This window comes from Salmo salar, chromosome ssa28 (genome assembly GCF_905237065.1).
Source record: "Salmo salar chromosome ssa28, Ssal_v3.1, whole genome shotgun sequence".
Lineage (NCBI taxonomy): Eukaryota > Metazoa > Chordata > Actinopteri > Salmoniformes > Salmonidae > Salmo > Salmo salar.
Genome location: NC_059469.1, coordinates 19279975 through 19299562, shown reverse-complemented (window position 1 = coordinate 19299562; position 19588 = coordinate 19279975). Strand labels below are relative to the sequence as shown.

At 42.6% G+C, this 19588-nt stretch overlaps 1 protein-coding gene across 4 annotated transcripts in view; it reads left to right on the top strand.

Moving 5' to 3' along the window:
- tanc2b (tetratricopeptide repeat, ankyrin repeat and coiled-coil containing 2b) overlaps positions 1-19588 on the top strand; it is a 253028-nt gene that overhangs the window by 120300 nt on the left and 113140 nt on the right. The gene's annotated exons all lie outside the window — the stretch shown is intronic.

Below are 19588 nucleotides of genomic sequence, written 5' to 3'. Positions count from 1 at the left end.
TGTTGTTTAAAGGTTCCCAGAATGATTCATTGTGGGAACAGTCTGGTGAGAACATTGTGGGGACATCACAAAAGATATGTTCCCAAAACACAAACTGTCCACTTGTGCGGATGATTCTACAATGTTTCTTCGGTCTGTGTCTATTTGTAAATAACAGCTGATGCACAACATTAATATTAAGGATGTCTCAAGGTTTTGCTCGCCTGATGTAGAGTATCTCATGATAAGCTGTAGATGACACTATTTACCAAGAGAGTTTTCATCTATATTTTTCGTAGCTGTCTATTTACCACCACAAACTGATGCTGGCACTAAGACCGCACTCAACGAGCTGTATAAGGCCATAAGCAAACAAGAAAATGCTCATCCAGTGAAACTTAATGCAGGGAAACTTAAATATGTTTTACCTAATTTCTACAAGCATGTTTCATGTGCAACCAGAGGAAAAAAAATTCAAGACCAACTTTACTCAGCTCTCCCTCGCCCTCCGTTTGGAAAATCCATAACTCTATCCTCCTGATTCCTGCTTACAAGCAAAAACTAAAGCAGGAAGTACCAGTGACGCACTCAATACGCAAGTGGTCAGATGACGTAAATGCTGAGCTACAGGACTGTTTTGCTAGCACAGACTGGAATATGTTCCGGGATTCTTTTGATGGCATTGAGGAGTACACCACATCAGTCACTGGCTTCATCAATAAGTGCCTCGATGACGTCGTCCCCACAGTGACCGTACATACATACCCCAACCAAAAGCCATGGATTACAGGCAACACCCGCACTGAGTTAAAGGGTAGAGGTGCCGCTTTCAAGGAGTGGGACTCTAACCCGGACGCCTATAAGAAATCCCGCTATGCCCTCCGACGAACCATCAAACAGGCAACGGGTCAGTACAGGACTAAAACTGAATCCTACTACACCGGCTCCGACGCTCGTCGGATGTGGCAGGGCTTGCAAACTATTACGGACTACAAAGGGAAGCACAGCCGCGAGCTGCCCAGTGACACAAGCCTACCAGACGAGCTAAATTACTTCTATGCACGCTTCGAGGCAAGCAACACTGAAGCATGCATGAGAGCACCAGCTCTTTCCGGACTACTGTGTAATCACCCTCTCTGTAGCCGATGTGAGTAAGACCTTTAACCAGGTCAACATTCACAAGGCCGCAGGGCCAGATGGATTACCAGGATGTATACCCCAAGCATGCTCTGACCAACTGGCAAGTGTCTTCACTGACATTTTCAACCTCTCCCTGACCGAGTCTGTAATACCAACATGTCTCAAGTAGGGCTGGGCAATATATCGAGTTTTTTCTATATATTCAAGTTTATTTTTTAGCGCGATATGGAAAATGCCTGTATCACAAGAATCGAGGTTTTGTTATAATGTTGTAACGTTTTACAAATGCAGCATCTCACTGTCTTCTCTGTCAGCCCAATGTCGAATCATGTCCCAATTGCGTGACAACACATGCACAGAGGTTATCCACCAATCACAGCCCTAGACAGCCTTTCACAAATTGTATCCACGCTGGAGAAGTGTAGCGGCGGTAAGAGTTCCACCAAAATGGAAAGTGAGGACACCAGCTTAGCCTCTCGTGAGGATGAAATCATCCCCAAAAAGGGCAGCAATGTTTTATCAGGAATATGGAAGTGGTTTGGGTTTAAGAGGTCTGATGTTCAGCAAACAAATGTTCTGTGCAAAATGTGTTGAAAGACAATTGCTACAAAAAGCAGCAGTAAAACCAACCCCTTCCATCACCTGCAACTGAAACACGCGGTGGAATGGAAGGAATGCGTGTGACTAAGCAATGCCGATTCCAGTCGCCCGATTCCCAAAACGTCTGCTAAAAGGCAAACTACCATAGCCGCATCCTTTTCAAACGTAATCCCTTATGACAAGAAAAGTTTGAGGTGGAAGGAGATAACGGATGCAGTGACCTATAACATAGTGGAAGATATGGACCAATATTTACAGTAGAAAAGCCAGGCTTTAAAAAGCTGCTAGGTACAGTTGACCACAAATATCAGCTGCCAAGCTGCAAGTATTTCACGGAAGAAGCCCTGCCGCGATTATACACTGCTACCCGCGAAAGAGTTGCAGAGCAGCTGGCTAGTGTTTATTATTTTTCCACCACAGCCGATCTATGATCGAGCAGAACATCAGAGCCATACCTAAGTTTGACAGTCCACTACATAAGTGAAGACTGGAAATTGCAAAGTGTCTGCCTCCAGATGTCTTACTTTCCCGTTGATCATACGGGTGAAGTAATAGCCCAGGGTCTCAAAGACTCTCTGGCATCGTGGAAGGTGAGCGAAGACCGACTGGTGTGCATGACAACTGACAGCAGGAGCAACATCATAAAAGCATTGCGATTTAACTACTGGACCCGCCTGCAGTGCTTTGGGCACAGGCTTCACCTCACCATCGGCAAGTGTGACATTGGATAATTAAAGTGCATTCAAAAAAGTTATGTTCAGGCCAGCTGTAGGCTAATGTGTTTGTTGTTGTGTCATTCTGCCAATCCAATAGCAAATAACCACAGGCTGTTTCAGTTTTAACAACAAATTAACTAAATTAATACATTTTCAATCAAAATGATTATATAAATTACATATTCAAACAGCTAGTGGTCAAACATTCCTAAACAATAGAATAGATGTGTGGGTGTGTGTTGTTCATTTGTTTTGCACAAATAGGCCTTGAGGCCTTGTATATTTTTTATTTCAATAAAGAAAATTCAGTTAAGAATTATGTGTGTGTCTAGGGTTTCTGGGATAATGGTGTTGATGTGAGCCATGACCAGTCTTTCAAAGCACTTCACGGCAGATGTGAGTGCTACGGGTCGGTAGTTATTTAGGCAGGTTACCTTAGTATTCTTGGGCACAGGCACTATGGTGGTCTGCTTAAAACATGTTGGTATTACAGACTCGGACAGTGAGAGGTTGAAAATGTCAGTGAAGACACTTGCCAGTTGGTCAGCGCATGCTCGCAGCACACGTCCTTTAAATCCGTCTGGCCCTGCGTCCTTGTGAATGTTGACCTGTTTAAAGGCCTTACTCCCATCGGCTGCGGAGAGCGTGATCACACAGTCTTCCGGAACAGCTGGTGGTCTCATTTGGTGGTGTTATTTGCCTCGAAGCGAGCATATAAGTAATTTAGCTCCTCTGGTAGGCTTGTGTCAATGAGCAGTTCTCGGCTGTGCTTCCCTTTGTAGTCTGTAATGGTTTGCATGCCCTGCCACATCCGACGAGCGTCAGAGCCGGTGTAGTACGATTCGATCTTAGTCCTGTACTGACGCTTTGCCTGTTTGATGGTTCGTCGGAGGGCAAAGAGGGATTTCTTATACGCTTCCGGGTTAGAGTACCGCTCCTTGAAAGCGGCAGCTCTAGCCTTTAGCTCAGTACGGATGTTGCCTGTATCCATGGCTTCTGGTTGGGGTATGTACAGTTGAAGTCAGAAGTTTACATACACCTTAGCCAAATACATTTAAACTCAGCTTTTCACAATTCCTGACTTTTAATCCTAGTAAAAATTCCCTGTCTTAGGTCAGGTAGGATCACCACTTTATTTTAAGAATGTAAAATGTCAGAATAATAGTAGTGAGAATGATTTATTTCAGCTTTTATTTCTTTCATCACATTTCCAGTGGGTCAGAAGTTTACATACACTCAGTTAGTATTTGGTAGCATTGCCTTCCACAAGCTTCCCACAATAAGTTGGATGAATTTTGGCCCATTCCTCCTGACAGAGCTGGTGTAACTGAGTCAGGTTTGTAGGCCTCCCTGCTCGCACACGCCTTTTCAGTTCTGCCCACAAATGTTCTGTGGGATTGAGGTCAGGGCTTTGTGATGGCCCTCCAATACCTTGACTTTGTTGTCTTTGAGCCATTTTGCCACAACTTTGGAAGTATGCTTGGGGTCAATGTCCATTTGGAAGACCCATTTATGACCAAGCTTTAACTTCCTGACTGATGTCTTGAGATGTTGGTTCAATGTTGGTTCAATATATCTACATCATTTTCCTGCCTTATGATGCTATCTATTTTGTGAAGTGCATCAGTCCCTCCTGCAGTAAAGCACCCCCACAACATGATGCTGCCACCCCCGTGCTTCACGGTTGGGATCGTGTTCTTTGGCTTGCAAGCCTCCCCCTTTTTCCTCCAAACATAACGATGGTCATTATGGCCAAGCAGTTCTATTTTTGTTTCATCAGACCAGAGGACATTTCTCCAAAAAGTACGATCTTTGTCCCCATGTGCAGTTGCAAACCGTAGTCTGGCTTTTTTATGGCGGTTTTGGAGCAGTGGCTTCTTCCTTGCTGAGTGGCCTTTCAGGTTATGTCGATATAGGACTCGTTTTACTGTGGATATAGATACTTTTGTACCCGTTTCCTCCAGCATCTTCACAAGGTCCTTTGCTGCTGTTCTGGGATTGAGTTGCACTTTTCGCACCAAAGTACGTTCATCTCTAGGAGACAGAACAAGTCTCCTTCCTGAGCGGTATAACGGCTGCGTGGTCCCATGGTGTTTATACTTGCGTACTATTGTTTGTACAGATGAACGTGGTACCTTCAGTCGTTTGGAAATTGCTCCCAAGGATGAACCAGACTTGTGGAGGTCTACAATTTTTTTCTTTAGGTCTTGGCTGATTTCTTTTGATTTACCCATGATGTCAAGCAAAGAGGCACTGAGTTTGAAGGTAGGCCTTGAAATACATCCACAGATACACCTCCAATTGATGTCAATTAGCCTATCAGAAGCTTCTAAAGCCATTACATAATTTTCTGGAATTTTCCAAGCTGTTTTAAGGCACAGTCAACTTAGTGTATGTAAACTTCTGACCCACTGGAATTGTGATACAGTGAATTATAAGTGAAATAATCTGTCTGTAAACAATTGTTGTAAAGATTACTTGTGTCATGCACAAAGTAGATGTCCTAACCGACTTGCCAAAACTATAGTTTGTTCACAAGAAATTTGTGGAGTGGTTGAAAAACGAGTTTTAATGACTCCAACCTAAGTGTGTGCTGGCAATACAGTCCTGTAGCTTAGCATTTGCTTCATCTGACCACGTTTTTATTGATCTAGTCACTGGCGCTTCCTGCTTTGATTTTTGCTTGGAAGCAGGAATCAGGAGGGCGGAGTTATGATCAGATGTGCCAAATGGAGGGCGAAGGAGAGCTGTGTATGCGTCTCTGTGTGTGGAGTAAAGGTGGTCCAGAGTTTTTTTTCCCCTCTGGTTGCACTTTTAACATGCTGATAGAAATTTTGTAAAACGGATTTAAGTTTCCCTGCATTAACGTCCCTGGCTACTTGGAGCGCCACCTCTGGGTGAGCGTTTTCTTGTTTTTTAGGGCGGAATACAGCTTATTCAATTCTCAGAAGGTAGCCCGCCATCTGGCCCCTTTTTCTCAGCCTCCTCTTCATGCAAATCACAGGGATCTGGGTCTGTTCCCGAGAAAGCAGTATATTGTTCACATTGGGCTTGTCAGACTCATTAAAGTTAGAAAAGGATTCTGCCAGTCTGTGGTGAGTAATCGCAGTCCTGATGTCCAAAAGTTATTTTCGGTCATAAGAGACGTTAGCGGCAACATTATGTCCAAAATCATTTTTAAAACAATTTTTAAAAACAAACAAAAAACACAATCGGTTGGGGACACGTAAAATGTCTGCCTCGACTTACCTGTGCCCCGGCACATTGACTCTGTACCAGTACCCCCTGTATATAGCCTCGTTACGGTTCTTTTATTGTTTCTCTTTAATTATTTATAAAAAAAATATATATATCTTCTTTTTTTACAGTTTATTTTTGTAAATACTTAACACTTATTTTTCTTCAAATTGCATTGTTGGTTAAGGGCTTGTAAGTAAGCTTTTCACTTCAAGGTCTACACCTGTTGTATTCGGCTCATGTGACAAATACAATTTGATTTGATTTGATCATTGGGAGTGGGCAATGTTGCAGCACCTGCTAACCCCATCCCAGGTGACCACAACTACTGCAATTCCCCACCAGTAGAAAGCAACCCATGTGATCCTCACGCGCGCACACTTAAATCAATCAATATCACCCGTTTTCACATTTGACATAACTTACTGATCTGTTTTTTTATAATATTACCAGTTTTCATATTTGAAAGATTTTCTATTCTGCTGTTTGTGTGTGGTGGAGCTCTTTTAAGAGCTTCATGGCATAAAACTTATGGTTTTGTTGTTAATACAATGTTCTATAATATAAAGCTGTGTGGCCTTCCACTTAATATAACTTTTTTTTTAAATTTAATTTAAAAAAAAACTAAACAAAACACATGTATTTTTATATTAGCACTGGCATTTATAGGCAGGCTCGATCAAGTGCTCAAGTAGTTTGAAAGAAAACATTTGGCATTGGACCCAGATCTGGAACTCAAACAATGGCTGATATATTGGCAACTCTATTGGAACTAGGCACTGGCAAATAAAAACATTACTTTTTGTCATTAAAATCCTCCAACACTCTCAACAGTCTATCCTCCCTCTGTCTATTGTCATCGTCTCTCCGTCTATTCTCATCTTCTCTACGTCAATTCTCGTTGTCCCTACGCCTATTCTCCTTATCCATCATCCTCCTGTACTCCTCCTCTCTCTTCTCCTCCTTCTTGTACTCCTCCTCTATCTTCTCCCTCTTGCGGTCCTCCTCAACTCTCTTTCTGTTTTCCTCGTCTCTCTTCTCTTTTTATTGCATCTTTCTCTCTTTTCATCATGAGCGCTGGCCTGCCTCTCTCTTTTGATCTATGTCCTACATCTCTCTGAGTAGTGTGACCCACTCTGGCTCTCTCCTCCTCTTGGGATTTCTATCTTATTTCTCTCTCTCTCGGCTCCTGAACTTTTCCTGAAAACACCACTCCCTCCTGGCTGGATGAGGCAATGACAACAGGCGGTGTAATAGCGGGCCTTATGCGAATTGGGCCATCCATGGTACTGCACCGTTTCCAGGAGGCAGTGGTGCTCTCCCCTCCCTCTGTACTCACCCCAGTTTGGGGACACTTCAAATCCTAAAAGAAACAAGTTAGCTGCACTCACCATACTCACCATACAACCTGGACATTGTGAAGATATTGAGACATTTTAGATGTCTACTGTGTAGAGAGAAAAATTACTTTTATCTTTGTCCTTCCCCTTCAGACAGTACACTTGCACAAATGCCCTAGGCAAAGCTACAATCATATATTACAGTTACCAACTATCAGTTGGCAAATACAGATAAAATACACCCAGGCATTAGTAACCAATTGAAAGTTGAATTGATGGCAGCACAACATTTTAATTTTTTGTCCCCCCAAATTTCCTGCCAACCTGTAACGTTATCACTTGCTCCCAAGTATGTATTGCATCATGAATGTAAATGAGCTCATATAAGCTGCAGTAACTTGACAGTCTAGTGATTGTTAATGTTAGGTAAAGTTCCCAGCAATTCAGCTTCTTACTCAAACCCCTTCAAGGTCGCATGCCTCTTTCCTGTGAACCGGAATTAGTTTCTAGCCCGCCAGTTGATCAACTTCAGTCCCTAGAATGTAAATAGACACCCTTTTTAGATAAACCTGTGGCAAGTTAACGTGACATAAATCAGGTTTAAAACCATTAGCTACCAACCGCATATAAGCCTAATGTTGGGTAGTTAGTTAGATAGCATTCACACTGACCAACAATATAAACACAACAGGCAAAAATGTCAAAGATCTTACTGAGTTACAGTTCATATAAGGAAACCAGTCAATTGAAATAAATTCATTAGACCCTAATCTATGGATTTCACCTGACTGGGCAGGGGCGCAGCCATGGGTGGGCCTCGTAGGGCATAGGCCTAGCCACTAGGGAGCCAGGCCCAGCCAATCAGAATGAGTTTTTCCCCACAAAAAGGCTTTATTACAGACAGAAATACTCCTCAGTTTCAAGCTGTCCTTTTGACTGGTCTCAGACAATCCCGCAGTTGAAGAAGCCGGATGTGGCGGTCCTGGGCTAGTTACATGTGTTCTGCTGTTGTGAGTCCGGTTGGACGTACTGCCAAATTCTCTAAAACAACATTGGAGGCAGCTTATGGTAGATAAATGAACATTAAATTCTCTCACAACAGCTCTGGTGGACATTCCTGCAGTCAGCATGCTATTTGAATGTTCCCTCAAAACTTGAGACATCTGTGGCATTGTGTTGTGTGACAAAACTGCACATTTTAGAGTGGCCTTTTATTTTCCCCAGCACAAGGTGCACCTGTGTAATGATAATGATGTTTAATCAGCTTCTTGATATGCCACACCTGTCAGGTGGATGGATTATCTTGGCAAAGGAGAAATGCTCACTGACAGGGATACTAACAGGGATGTAAACAAATGTGTGCACAAACTCTGAGAGAAATAAGCTTTTTGTGCATATGGAAAATTTCTGTGATCTTTTATTTCAGCTCATGAAACATGGGACCAACACTACACGTTGTGTTTATATTTATGATCAGTATAGTTAATATACTGGCAAGTTTGATGTATTAGTAGCCAACTGACGTTCGCTACCCAGCTAGCTAGCTAATATACTGGTACATACAAGCTAATGATATGCTATGCTGGTTCGTAAGGCTAGCGTAGCTAACAAATTGTCAGCCAACATAACGTTTCATTTAACTTATTTGACAAGTCATTACTTTTATATTACATTGCTCAACCTTTTCTTAACATTTGTCATAATTAGCTAAAGCGATGAATATTTACTTTTTGTACTTACATTTGTATCCGCTCTCGTCGGACTTCGGCTGCATATTTTCCGCCATTTTCTTCAAATCTGAAAATGTTGTGAAGCTGCGCACATTTTCTGAAGAATTGCATTGTGGGCCTTAAAGTACGGAAATAGTCTCCACTGCTTGTATACTTCGGATTTTGGCAAATGTCGTGCGACATCCGGGAACTTTTGACATACTAAACATATCCATACTAGGAAAATAGTATGGTTAGTATGAGTATTCGAACACAGCACTGGGTCCCAGAACATTTAATTAAGTTAACGGGGTTGTCTGGGATGTTGCAAGAATATTCACATAGGTTGCACAGAACATTCCACAACTTCCAAATAAGTCCATAGCATATTTGTTTTAGGTTTATCATAATATTCCATTGATGTTCACGCAATATACATTTTACCTTGTCTTGGAGGTCCACAGAACATTTATGAAATGTTATATTTAAGTTGGTGTTGCTCCTTAACTCAGATTGGATTACATCACCATTATGTTTCTTTCCAGATTTGATGGCAATTTGCCTTTGATGACTGTATTGTAGGTGATATGGAGACACAAGGCATTTTTACTTAATTCATAGGACAGTTGAACAGCATTTAATCATACAAACACAACCATATTTTTCACACTTTATAGAGTATGTTGATAGTCTGCACATGGGTTTGAACCTGCATTGTCTGGTTCCCAAGTCAGGTCTTTTATCCTCTACACCACCAGGGAAGCTATCTTGCATTTTCTTTTTTCAGTACACTCTTCGAAAAGATTTATGTGTAATCATTGCCCAGACACATTTTGTGTCAATTCCTACAATTAATGTGATAAAAGCTGAAAAGTAGGAAACCAGAGACGGGTTGATCGTGGACTTCAGGAAACAGCAGAGGGAGCACCCCCCTATCCACATTGAAGGGACAGCAGTGGAGAAGGTGGAAAGTTTTAAGTTCCTGGGTGTACACATCACAGACAAACAGAAATGGTCCACCCACACAGACAGTGTGTTGAAGAAGGCACAACAGCGCCACTTCAAACTCAGGAGGCTGAAAAAATGTGGCTTGTCCCCCAAAAACCCTGACAAACCTTTAGAGATGCACAATCGAGAGCATCCTGTCGGTACGGCAATTGCACCGCCCTCAACCGCAAGGCTCTCCAGAGGGTGGTGCGGTCTGCACAACATATCACCGGGGCAAACTACCTGCCCTCCATGACACCTACAGCACCCGATGTCACAGGAAGGCCAAAGCGATCATCAAGGATAATAATTCCCCGAGCCACTGCCTGTCCACCCCGCTATCATCCATAAGGCGAGGTCAGTACAGGTGCATCAAAGCTGGGCCCGAGAGACTCAAAAACAGTTTCTATCTCAAGGCCATCAGACTGCTAAACAGTAATCACTAACTCGGAGAGGCTGCCGCCTATATTGAGACCCAATCACTGCACACTTTAATAAATGGATCACTCGTCACTTTAAACAATGCCACTTTAAATAATGTCACTTTAATAATGTTTACATATCTTACAATACTCATATCACATGTACATACTGTATTTTATACCATCTACTGCACCTTGCCTATGCTGCTCGGCCATCACTCATCCATATACTTATATGTACATATTCTCATTCACCCCTTTAGATTTTTGTGTATTAGGTAGTTGTTGGGGAATTGTTAGATTACTTGTTAGATATTACTGCGCTGTCGGAACTAGAAACACAAGCATTTCGCTACACTCGCATTAACATCTGCTAACCATGTGTATGTGACTAATAACATTTGATTTGATTTGATTGTTTAGCAACAAAACTGACGCGTGTGCAACTATGGGGGCAAAACAGACGGGCTTGGCAGTAGTGTTGCTTATTTTTCCACCACAGCACATCTATGGTCGAGCAGAACGTCAGAGCCATACCTAGAGTTGAAGTCAGAAGTTTACATACACTTAGGTTGGAGTCATTAAAACTTGTTTTTCAACCACTTCACAAATTTCTTGTTAACAAACTATAGTTTTGCCAAGTCGGTTAGGACATCTACTTTGTGCATGACACAAGTAATTTATCCAACAATTGTTTACAGACAGATTATTTCACTTATAATTCACTGTACCACAATTCCAGTGGGTCATAATTTACATACACTAAGTTGACTGTGCCTTTAAACAGCTTGGAAAATTCCAGAAAATGATGTCATGGCTTTAGAAACTTCTGATAGGCTAATAGGCTAATCATTAAGTTTGCAGACGACACAACAGTGGTAGGCCTGATCACCGACAACAACGAGACATCCTATAGGGAGGAAGAGACCTGGCCGGGTGGTGCCAGAATAACAACCTATCCCTCAACGTAACCAAGACTGAGAAGATTATTGTGGACTACAGGAAAAGGAGGACCGAGCACGCCCCCATTCTCATCGACGGGGCTGTAGTGGAGCAGGTTGAGAGCATCAAGTTCCTTGGTGTCCACATCAACAACAAACTAGAATGGAAACACACCAAGACAGTCGTGAAAAGGGCACGACAAAGCCTATTCCCCCTCAGGAAACTAAAAAGATTTGGCATGGGTCCTGAGATCCTCAAAAGGTTCTACAGTTGCAACATCGAGAGCATCCTGACTGGATGCATCACTGCCTGGTACGGCAATTGCTCGGCCTCTGACCGCAAGGCGCTACAGAGGGTAGTGCGTACGGCCCAGGACATCACTGGGGCTAAGCTTCCTGCCATCCAGGACCTCTACACCAGGCAGTGTCAGAGGAAGGCCCTAAGAATTGTCAAAGAACCCAGCCACCCCAGTCATAGACTGTTCACTCTACTACAGCATGGCAAGCGGTACCGGAGTGCCAAGTCTAGGACAAAAAGGCTTCTCAACAGTTTTTACCCCCAAGCCATAAGACTCCTGAACAGGTAATCAAATGGCTACCCGGACTTACCCCCCCCAACCCCTCTTTTTACGCTGCTGCTACTCTCTGTTTATCATATATGCATAGTCACTTTAACTATACATTCATGTACATACTACCTCAATTAGGCCGACCAACCAGTGCTCCCGCACATTGGCTAACCGGCCTATCTGCATTGTGTCCCACCCACCACCCGCCAACCCCTCTTTTACGCTACTGCTACTCTCTGTCACTTTAACCATATCTACATGTACATACTACTTCAATCAGCCTGACTAACCGGTGTCTGTATGTAGCCTTGCTACTTTTATAGCCTCGCTACTGTATATAGCCTGTCTTTTTACTGTTGTTTTATTTCTTTACCTACCTATTGTTCACCTAATACCTTTTTTGCACTATTAGTTAGAGCCTGTAAGTAAGCATTTCACTGTAAGGTCTACTACACCTGTTGTATTCAGCGCACGTGACAAATAAACTTTGATTTGAATTGACCTCATTTGAGTCAATTGGAGGTGTACCTGTGGATGTATTTCAAGGCCTACCTTCAAACTTGGCTTGACATCATGGGAAAATCAAAAGAAATCTGCCAAGACCTCAGAAAAATAATTGTAGAGCTCCACAAGTCTGGTTCATCCTTGAGAGCAATTTCCAAACGCCTGAAGGTACCATGTTCATCTGTACAAACAATAGTACGCAAGTATTAACACCATGGGACCATGCAGCCGTCATACCGCTCAGGAAGGAGACACATTCTGTCTCCAAGAGATGAACGTACTTTGTTGCGAAAAGCTCAAATCAATCCCAGAACAGCAGCAAAGGACCTTGTGAAAATGCTGGAGGAAACAGGTACAAAAGTATCTATATCCACAGTAAAATGAGTCCTATATCGACATAACCTGAAATGCCGCTCAGCCACTGCTCCAAAACCGCCATAAATAAACCAGACTACAGTTTGCAACTGGACATGGGGATAAAGATCGTACTTTTTGGAGAAATGTCCTCTGGTCTGATGAAACAAAAATAGAACTGTTCTTTGGCCATAATGACCATCGTTATGTTTGGAGGAAAAAGGGGGAAGCTTGCAAGCTGAAGAACACCATCCCAACCGTGAAGCATGGGAGTGTCAGCATCATGTTGTGGGGGTGCTTTGCTGCAGGAGGGACTGGTGCACTTCACAAAATTGATGGCATCTTGAGGAAGGAAAATTATGTGGATATATTGAAGCAACATCTCAAGACATCAGTCAGGAAGTTAAAGCAAATGTGTCTTCCAAATGGACAATGACCCCAAGCATACTTCCAAAGTTGTGGCAAAATGGCTTAAGGACAACAAAGTCAAGGTATTGGAGTGGCCATCACAAAGCCCTGATCTCAATCCTATAGAACATTTGTGGGCATAACTGAAAAAACGTGTGCGAGCAAGGAGGCCTACAAACCTGACTCAGTTACACCAGCTCTGTCAGAAGGAATGGGACAAAATTCACCCAACCGATTGTGGGAAGCTTGTGGAAGGCTACCCAAAACGTTTGACCCAAGTTAAACAATTTAAAGGCAATGCTACCAAATACTAATTGAGTGTATGTACACTTGACCCACTGGGAATGTGATGAAAGAAATAAAAGCTGAAATAAATAATTCTCTCTACTATTATTCTGACATTTCACATTCTTAAAATAAAGTGGTGATCCTAACTGACCTAAGACAGGGAATTTTTATGAGGATTAAATGTCAGGAATTGTGAAAACTGAGTTTAAATGTATTTGGCTAAGGTCTATGTAAACTTCCAACTTCAGCTGTAAACTTCACTGTGTGTACAAAACATTACGAACACATTCCTAATTGAGTTGCACCCCCTACCCCTTTTGTCCTTAACATCCTTAATTTGTCGAGGAATGGACTCTACAAGGTGTCAAAAGCGTTCCACAGGGATACTGGCCCATGTTGAATCCAATGCTTTGCACAGTTGTGTCAAGTTGTGTCCTTTGGGTGGTGGACCATTCTTGATACACACAGGAGACTCTTGAGCGTGAAAAACCCAGTAGCATGCAGTTCTTGACACAAACTGGTGCACCTGGAACCTACTACCATACCCCGTTCAAATGCACTTTAATCTTTTGTCTTGCCCATTCACACTCTGAATGGCAAGCACACATACACAATCCATGTCTCAATGGTCTCAAGGCTTAACAATTGATCTTTAACCTGTCGCCTCCCCTTCAACTACACTGATTTAACAAGTGACTTCAATAAGTGATCATACCTTTCACCTGGATTCACATGGTCAGTCTGTCATGGAATGTTCATAATGTTTTGAACACTTGTGTGACTATTTAGTCGCTAATGTTTATTGGAAACATAAATACATTTGCACAATGAGCACTTGATGTATCTCAAATACATCGTTACAGTTGTTGGTTAGCTAACTAGGTAGCACATTTTTGCCATATTAGCATTGACATGAAATCAGGCAAAACAAGACATAGTATTAATAACAAGTTGAAACGAGCCACTTACGATTATCCACAGGCAGTTTCTTGTCATTGTTGGTAGCTATCTGGCCATCCAGAATCACAACAACTCATGGACATCTGCCCCATTGAAGAGTGCGCATAGTTTTTGTGACGTTGTCAGCTAACACATCTATACAACACACACTAAATGTGCTCGATTATTGACCAATCACATTCTGGATCTGGAGTCATCATACAGTGGGGGAAAAAAGTATTTGATCCCCTGCTGATTTTGTACGTTTGCCCACTGATAAAGAAAGGATCAGTCAATCATTTTAATGGTAGGTTTATTTGAACAGTGAGAGACAGAATAACAACAAAAATATCCAGAAAAACGCATGTCAAAAAATGTTATAAATTGATTTGCATTTTAATGAGGGAAATAAGTATTTGACCCCCTCTCAATCAGAAAGATTTCTGGCTCCCAGGTGTCTTTTATACAGGTAACGAGCTGAGATTAGGAGCACACTCTTAAAGGGAGTGCTCCTAACCACAGCTTGTTATCTGTAAAAAAGACACCTGTCCACAGAAGCAATCAATCAGATTCCAAACTCTCCACCATGGCCAAGACCAAAGATCTCTCCAAGGATGTCAGGGACAAGATTGTAGACCTACACAAGGCTGGAATGGGCTACAAGACCATCGCCAAGCAGCTTGGTGAGAAGGTGACAACAGTTGGTGCGATTATTCGCAAATGGAAGAAACACAAAAGAACTGTCAATCTCCCTCGGCCTGGGGCTCCATGCAAGATCTCACCTCGTGGGGTTCATGAGATCGGTGAGGTATCAGCCCAGAACTACATGGGAGGATCTTGTCAATGATCTCAAGGCAGCTGGGACCATAGTCACCAAGAAAACAATTGGTAACACACTACGCCGTGAAGGACTGAAATCCTGCAGCGCCCGCAAGGTCCCCCTGCTCAAGAATACATATACATGCCCGTCTGAAGTTTGCCAATGAACATCAGAATGATTCAGAGGACAACTGGTGAAAGTGTTGTGGTCAGATGAGACCAAAATGGAGCTTTTTGGCATCAACTCAACTTGCCGTGTTTGGAGGAGGAGGAATGCTGCCTATGACCCCAAGAACACCATCTCCACCGTCAAACATGGAGGTGGAAACATTATGCTTTGGGGGTGTTTTTCTGCTAAGGGGACAGGACAACTTCACCGCATCAAAGGGACGATGGACGGGGCCATGTACCATCAAATCTTGGGTGAGAACATCTTTCCCTCAGCCAGGGCATTGAAAATGGGTCGTGGATGGGTATTCCAGCATGACAATGACCCAAAACACACGGCCAAGGCAACAAAGGAGTGGCTCAAGAAGAAGCACATTAAGGTCCTGGAGTGGCCAAGCCAGTCTCCAGACCTTAATCCCATAGAAAATCTGTGGAGGGAGCTGAAGGTTCGAGTTGCCAAAAGTCAGCCTTGAAACCTTAATGACTTGGAGAAGATCTGCAAAGAGGAGTGGGACAAAATCCTTCCTGAGATGTGTGCAAACCTGGTGGCCAACTACAAGAAACGTCTGACCTCTGTGATTGCCAACAAGGGTTTTGCCACCAAGTACTAAGTCATGTTTTGCAGAGGGGTCAAAACCTTATTTCCCTCATTAAAATGCAAATCATTTTATAACATTTTTGACATGCGTTTTTCTGGATTTTTGTTGTTGTTATTCTGTCTCTCACTGTTCAAATAAACCTACCATTAAAATTATAGGCTGATCATTTCTTTGTAAGTGGGCAAACGTGCAAAATCAGCAGGGGATCAAATACTTTTTCCCCCACTGTATATCTATGCCGAGCACCCACACCGTGGCACTCACGCTCTTAGAAGAATTGTCAGCTAATGCGGAGGGAATACAGCAACATTTTAGCAGATTTACAGTGTAAAAATAACATGTGTCTCAGACAAGTATTCAAGAAGTTAGGTTCGCCCAGCTAGCTAGTTGGTTGGAACATTCGGCCGGCACTGGCGATGTTCTAAGAAAATGTGAGGCCGACACACAGCTTGGTTTATTTTAATTATTGTGTATAGTAACGCTAACTTAGCAGACATTTCGTGTTTGTTTTCCAGTCTTGGTCTTCCGAATGGAGCAGCCTGCCAGAACATGACGTTGCAAGTAACGAGAATTTCGCCATCCACTGGAGAATGAGGACCTAACCTATGCAATTGACAAGCTTTTCAAGCTGTACTGGGTGTGCAGCTTATCATACAGTATCCAACTTCAGTCCGTTCTCCTGTATCTCGGGTACAAAAATCTGAGTTGTTTTCCCTGGACTGCAAATCTTACATGCTGGAACTAAAAGAACTAAGAACTAAATAATACATTTCAAATATTTAAAGATGGATATTTTGCATGTACAGCAGTTGCTTTCATATATGCAGCACTGTTTGAATTGAATAAATGGCAAAAAAAAAATACACATCTTTCCCAGTCATTTACTGAAGTGGAATACAACACAAAATGTATAAGAAACATCAACCATTTTTTTTAACGTCCATGTTGTGTTACTTTTAACATAAAGTGTTGCCCTTTTAAAAAATCCTGTAGGATTAGTGATTTTTCCAATAGAATCCAAGATTCTCACAATCATATAGGGTTTTGTCACCTCTATCAAAATCCTGTTGGAATCCTGTTGGACTACAGTTTTCCTATTAGAAATAAAAAGTGATCATATTAGATCCTATAGGATTCTCGCAGTCTTATAAGATTTTGTCACCTCTATCAGAATCCTATATTCTATTGGAGTACTTTTTTCCCTATTGGAAATTCAAAAGTAATCCGATTGGATCCTATTGTTTTTTTATTTTTATGTTTTGTTTATTTTTTTACAATACAAAACACACATACAAACGTCAACATACAGATGCACACAAACATCCACAACCTCACCCCTGCCCAGACCCACCTGCTCACACCCCCATCTCCAGCATCCGTATCATCCGCTACACGGTCTCAAACTGCATCAATTTGTTTCTCTCTGTTGCCCACACACTTTCAACATTTAGATAATAAAGCATTTGACCTTTCCATTGTGTTAATAATGGATGACTGGTTGATTTCCAGTTTTGAAGTATGTTTTTACAAGATGATTGACAAGAAAAGTGTCATCCAACCCATTGGGTATCTCACTGCACCTTCATATGCCATGTCTTGAAATATGCAGACATACGGATTAAAAATAAATGTATCCTAAATGAGTCTTGTAGGATTGTGTCACCCCAATCAGACTCTTATTAGAACCCATTAAATGATAGTTTGTTGTCATTAGTTTGAGTACAATACAACAACATTAATTACAAAATGTTATATGTTCAGAAACACTGACATCTTTGAGGATAAACACCGACGTCTTTGAGGATAACACAGTGCCACCGACGCGGCCTGCTACCAAGGACTGTGGGCTCTCCTTCTCCGTGGCCGATGTGAGTAAGACATTTAAGCGTGTTAACTCTCGCTAAGCCTGCCAACCCAAACGGCATCCCTAGTCGCGTCCTCAGAGCATGCTCAGGCCAGCTGGCTGGAGTGTTTACGGACATATTCAATCTCTCCCTATCCCAGTCTGCTGTCCCCACATGCTTCAAGATGTCCACCATTCTTCCTGTACCTAAGAAAGCAAAGGTAACTGAACTAAATGACTGTCGCCCCATAGCACTCACTTCTGTCATCATGAAGTGCTTTGAGAGACCAGTCAAGGGTCATATCACCTCTACCTTACCTGACACCCTAGACCCATTTCAATTTGCTTACTGCCCCAATAGATCCACAGACAATGTAATCGCCATCGCAGTGCATACTGCCCTATCCCATCTGGACAAGAGGAATACCTATATAAGAATGCTGTTCATTGACTATAGCTCAGCATTCAACACCATAGTACCCACCAAGCTCATCATTAAGCTTGAGGCCCTGGGTCTGAACCCCGCTCTGTGCAACTGGGTCCTGGACTTCCTGGCAGGCCGCCCCCAGGTGGGAAGGTAGGAAAAACCTCTCCACTTCATTGATCCTCAACACTGGGGCCCCACAAGGATGCGTGCTCAGCCCCCTCCTGTACTCTCTGTTCACCCATGGCTGCGTGGCCACGCACACCTCCAACTCAATCATCAAGTTTGCAGACGACACAACGGTAGTAGGCCTGATTACCAACAATGACGAGACAGCCTATAGGGAGGAGGTGAGGGCCCTGGGAATGTGGTGCCAGGAAAATAACCTCTCATCCAATGTCAACAAAACAAAGGAGCTGATCGTGGACTTCAGGAAACAGCAGAGGGAGCACCCCCCCTATCCACATCGACGGGACCACAGTGGAGAAGGTGGAAAGCTTCAAGTTCCTCAGCGTACACATCACTGACAATCTGAAATGGTCCACCCACACAAACAGTGTGGTGAAGAAGGCACAACAGCACCTCTTCAACCTCAGGAGGCTGAAGAAATGTGGCTTGGCACCTAAAACCCTCACAAACTTTTACAGATGCATAATTGAGAGCATCCTGTTGGGCTGTATCACCTCCTGGTACGGCAACTGCACTGCCCGCACCGCAGGGATCTCCAGAGGGTGGTGCGGTCTGCCCAACGCATCACCGGGGGGCATACTACCTGCCCTCCAGGATACCTACAGCACCTGATGTCACAAGAAGGACAAAAAGTTCATCAAGGACAACAACCACCCGAGCCACTGCCTGTTCACCCCGCTATCATCCAGAAGGCGAGGGTAGTAAAATCCTATAGGATAGGTTCCAAAATCTGATAGGATATTCTATAGGATGTGTGTTGAAAGGGTGTCTTGAATAATTTACACAAATCATGTGTTAAATGTGACAACACTTTGATTGTGTTAAAAGTAACACGTTATCCCTAGCTAGACACACGGATGTGTTAAAAAATAACACAGTTCTAAGCGTGTAGCCATGGCAGTATGGTCAATCAGGAATTCCATGCTTCATTTTTAATCTTCTTAGACATAACTAACCCAAGGAAATACTGGTAACTGGGTTATTCCCCATCACTTCACCCATCCTCTGTGTATTCTACATACTTCCGGGCTCATATTTACAAGGTATCCATGACTGTAAGTGCTGATCTAGGATCACGTTCACTTTTCAGATCATGAAAAATAAGAAGTGGGGGACCATATCAAGCATCTCAAAGGCGGAATTATATTGGGTGCGTTTTTTTTACAGTTAGTCTATTCTCTCTATTCTGTCTAGTCTATTCTGTATTTCAGTCTGAATTTATAAATCTGGACAAAATAAAGACATCCTTTCTTTTAGTAGAGTATATCTGATCCACAATAAAGAAACATGGTTAAAGAATATGTGGGATTGAACCTGCAATTTTCAGATATGCAACCAGATCATTAACCCTCTGCATCAATGTTACCACAACCTAAAGAAATGTGTGAGGAACATTTAAAGAACATAATGCAT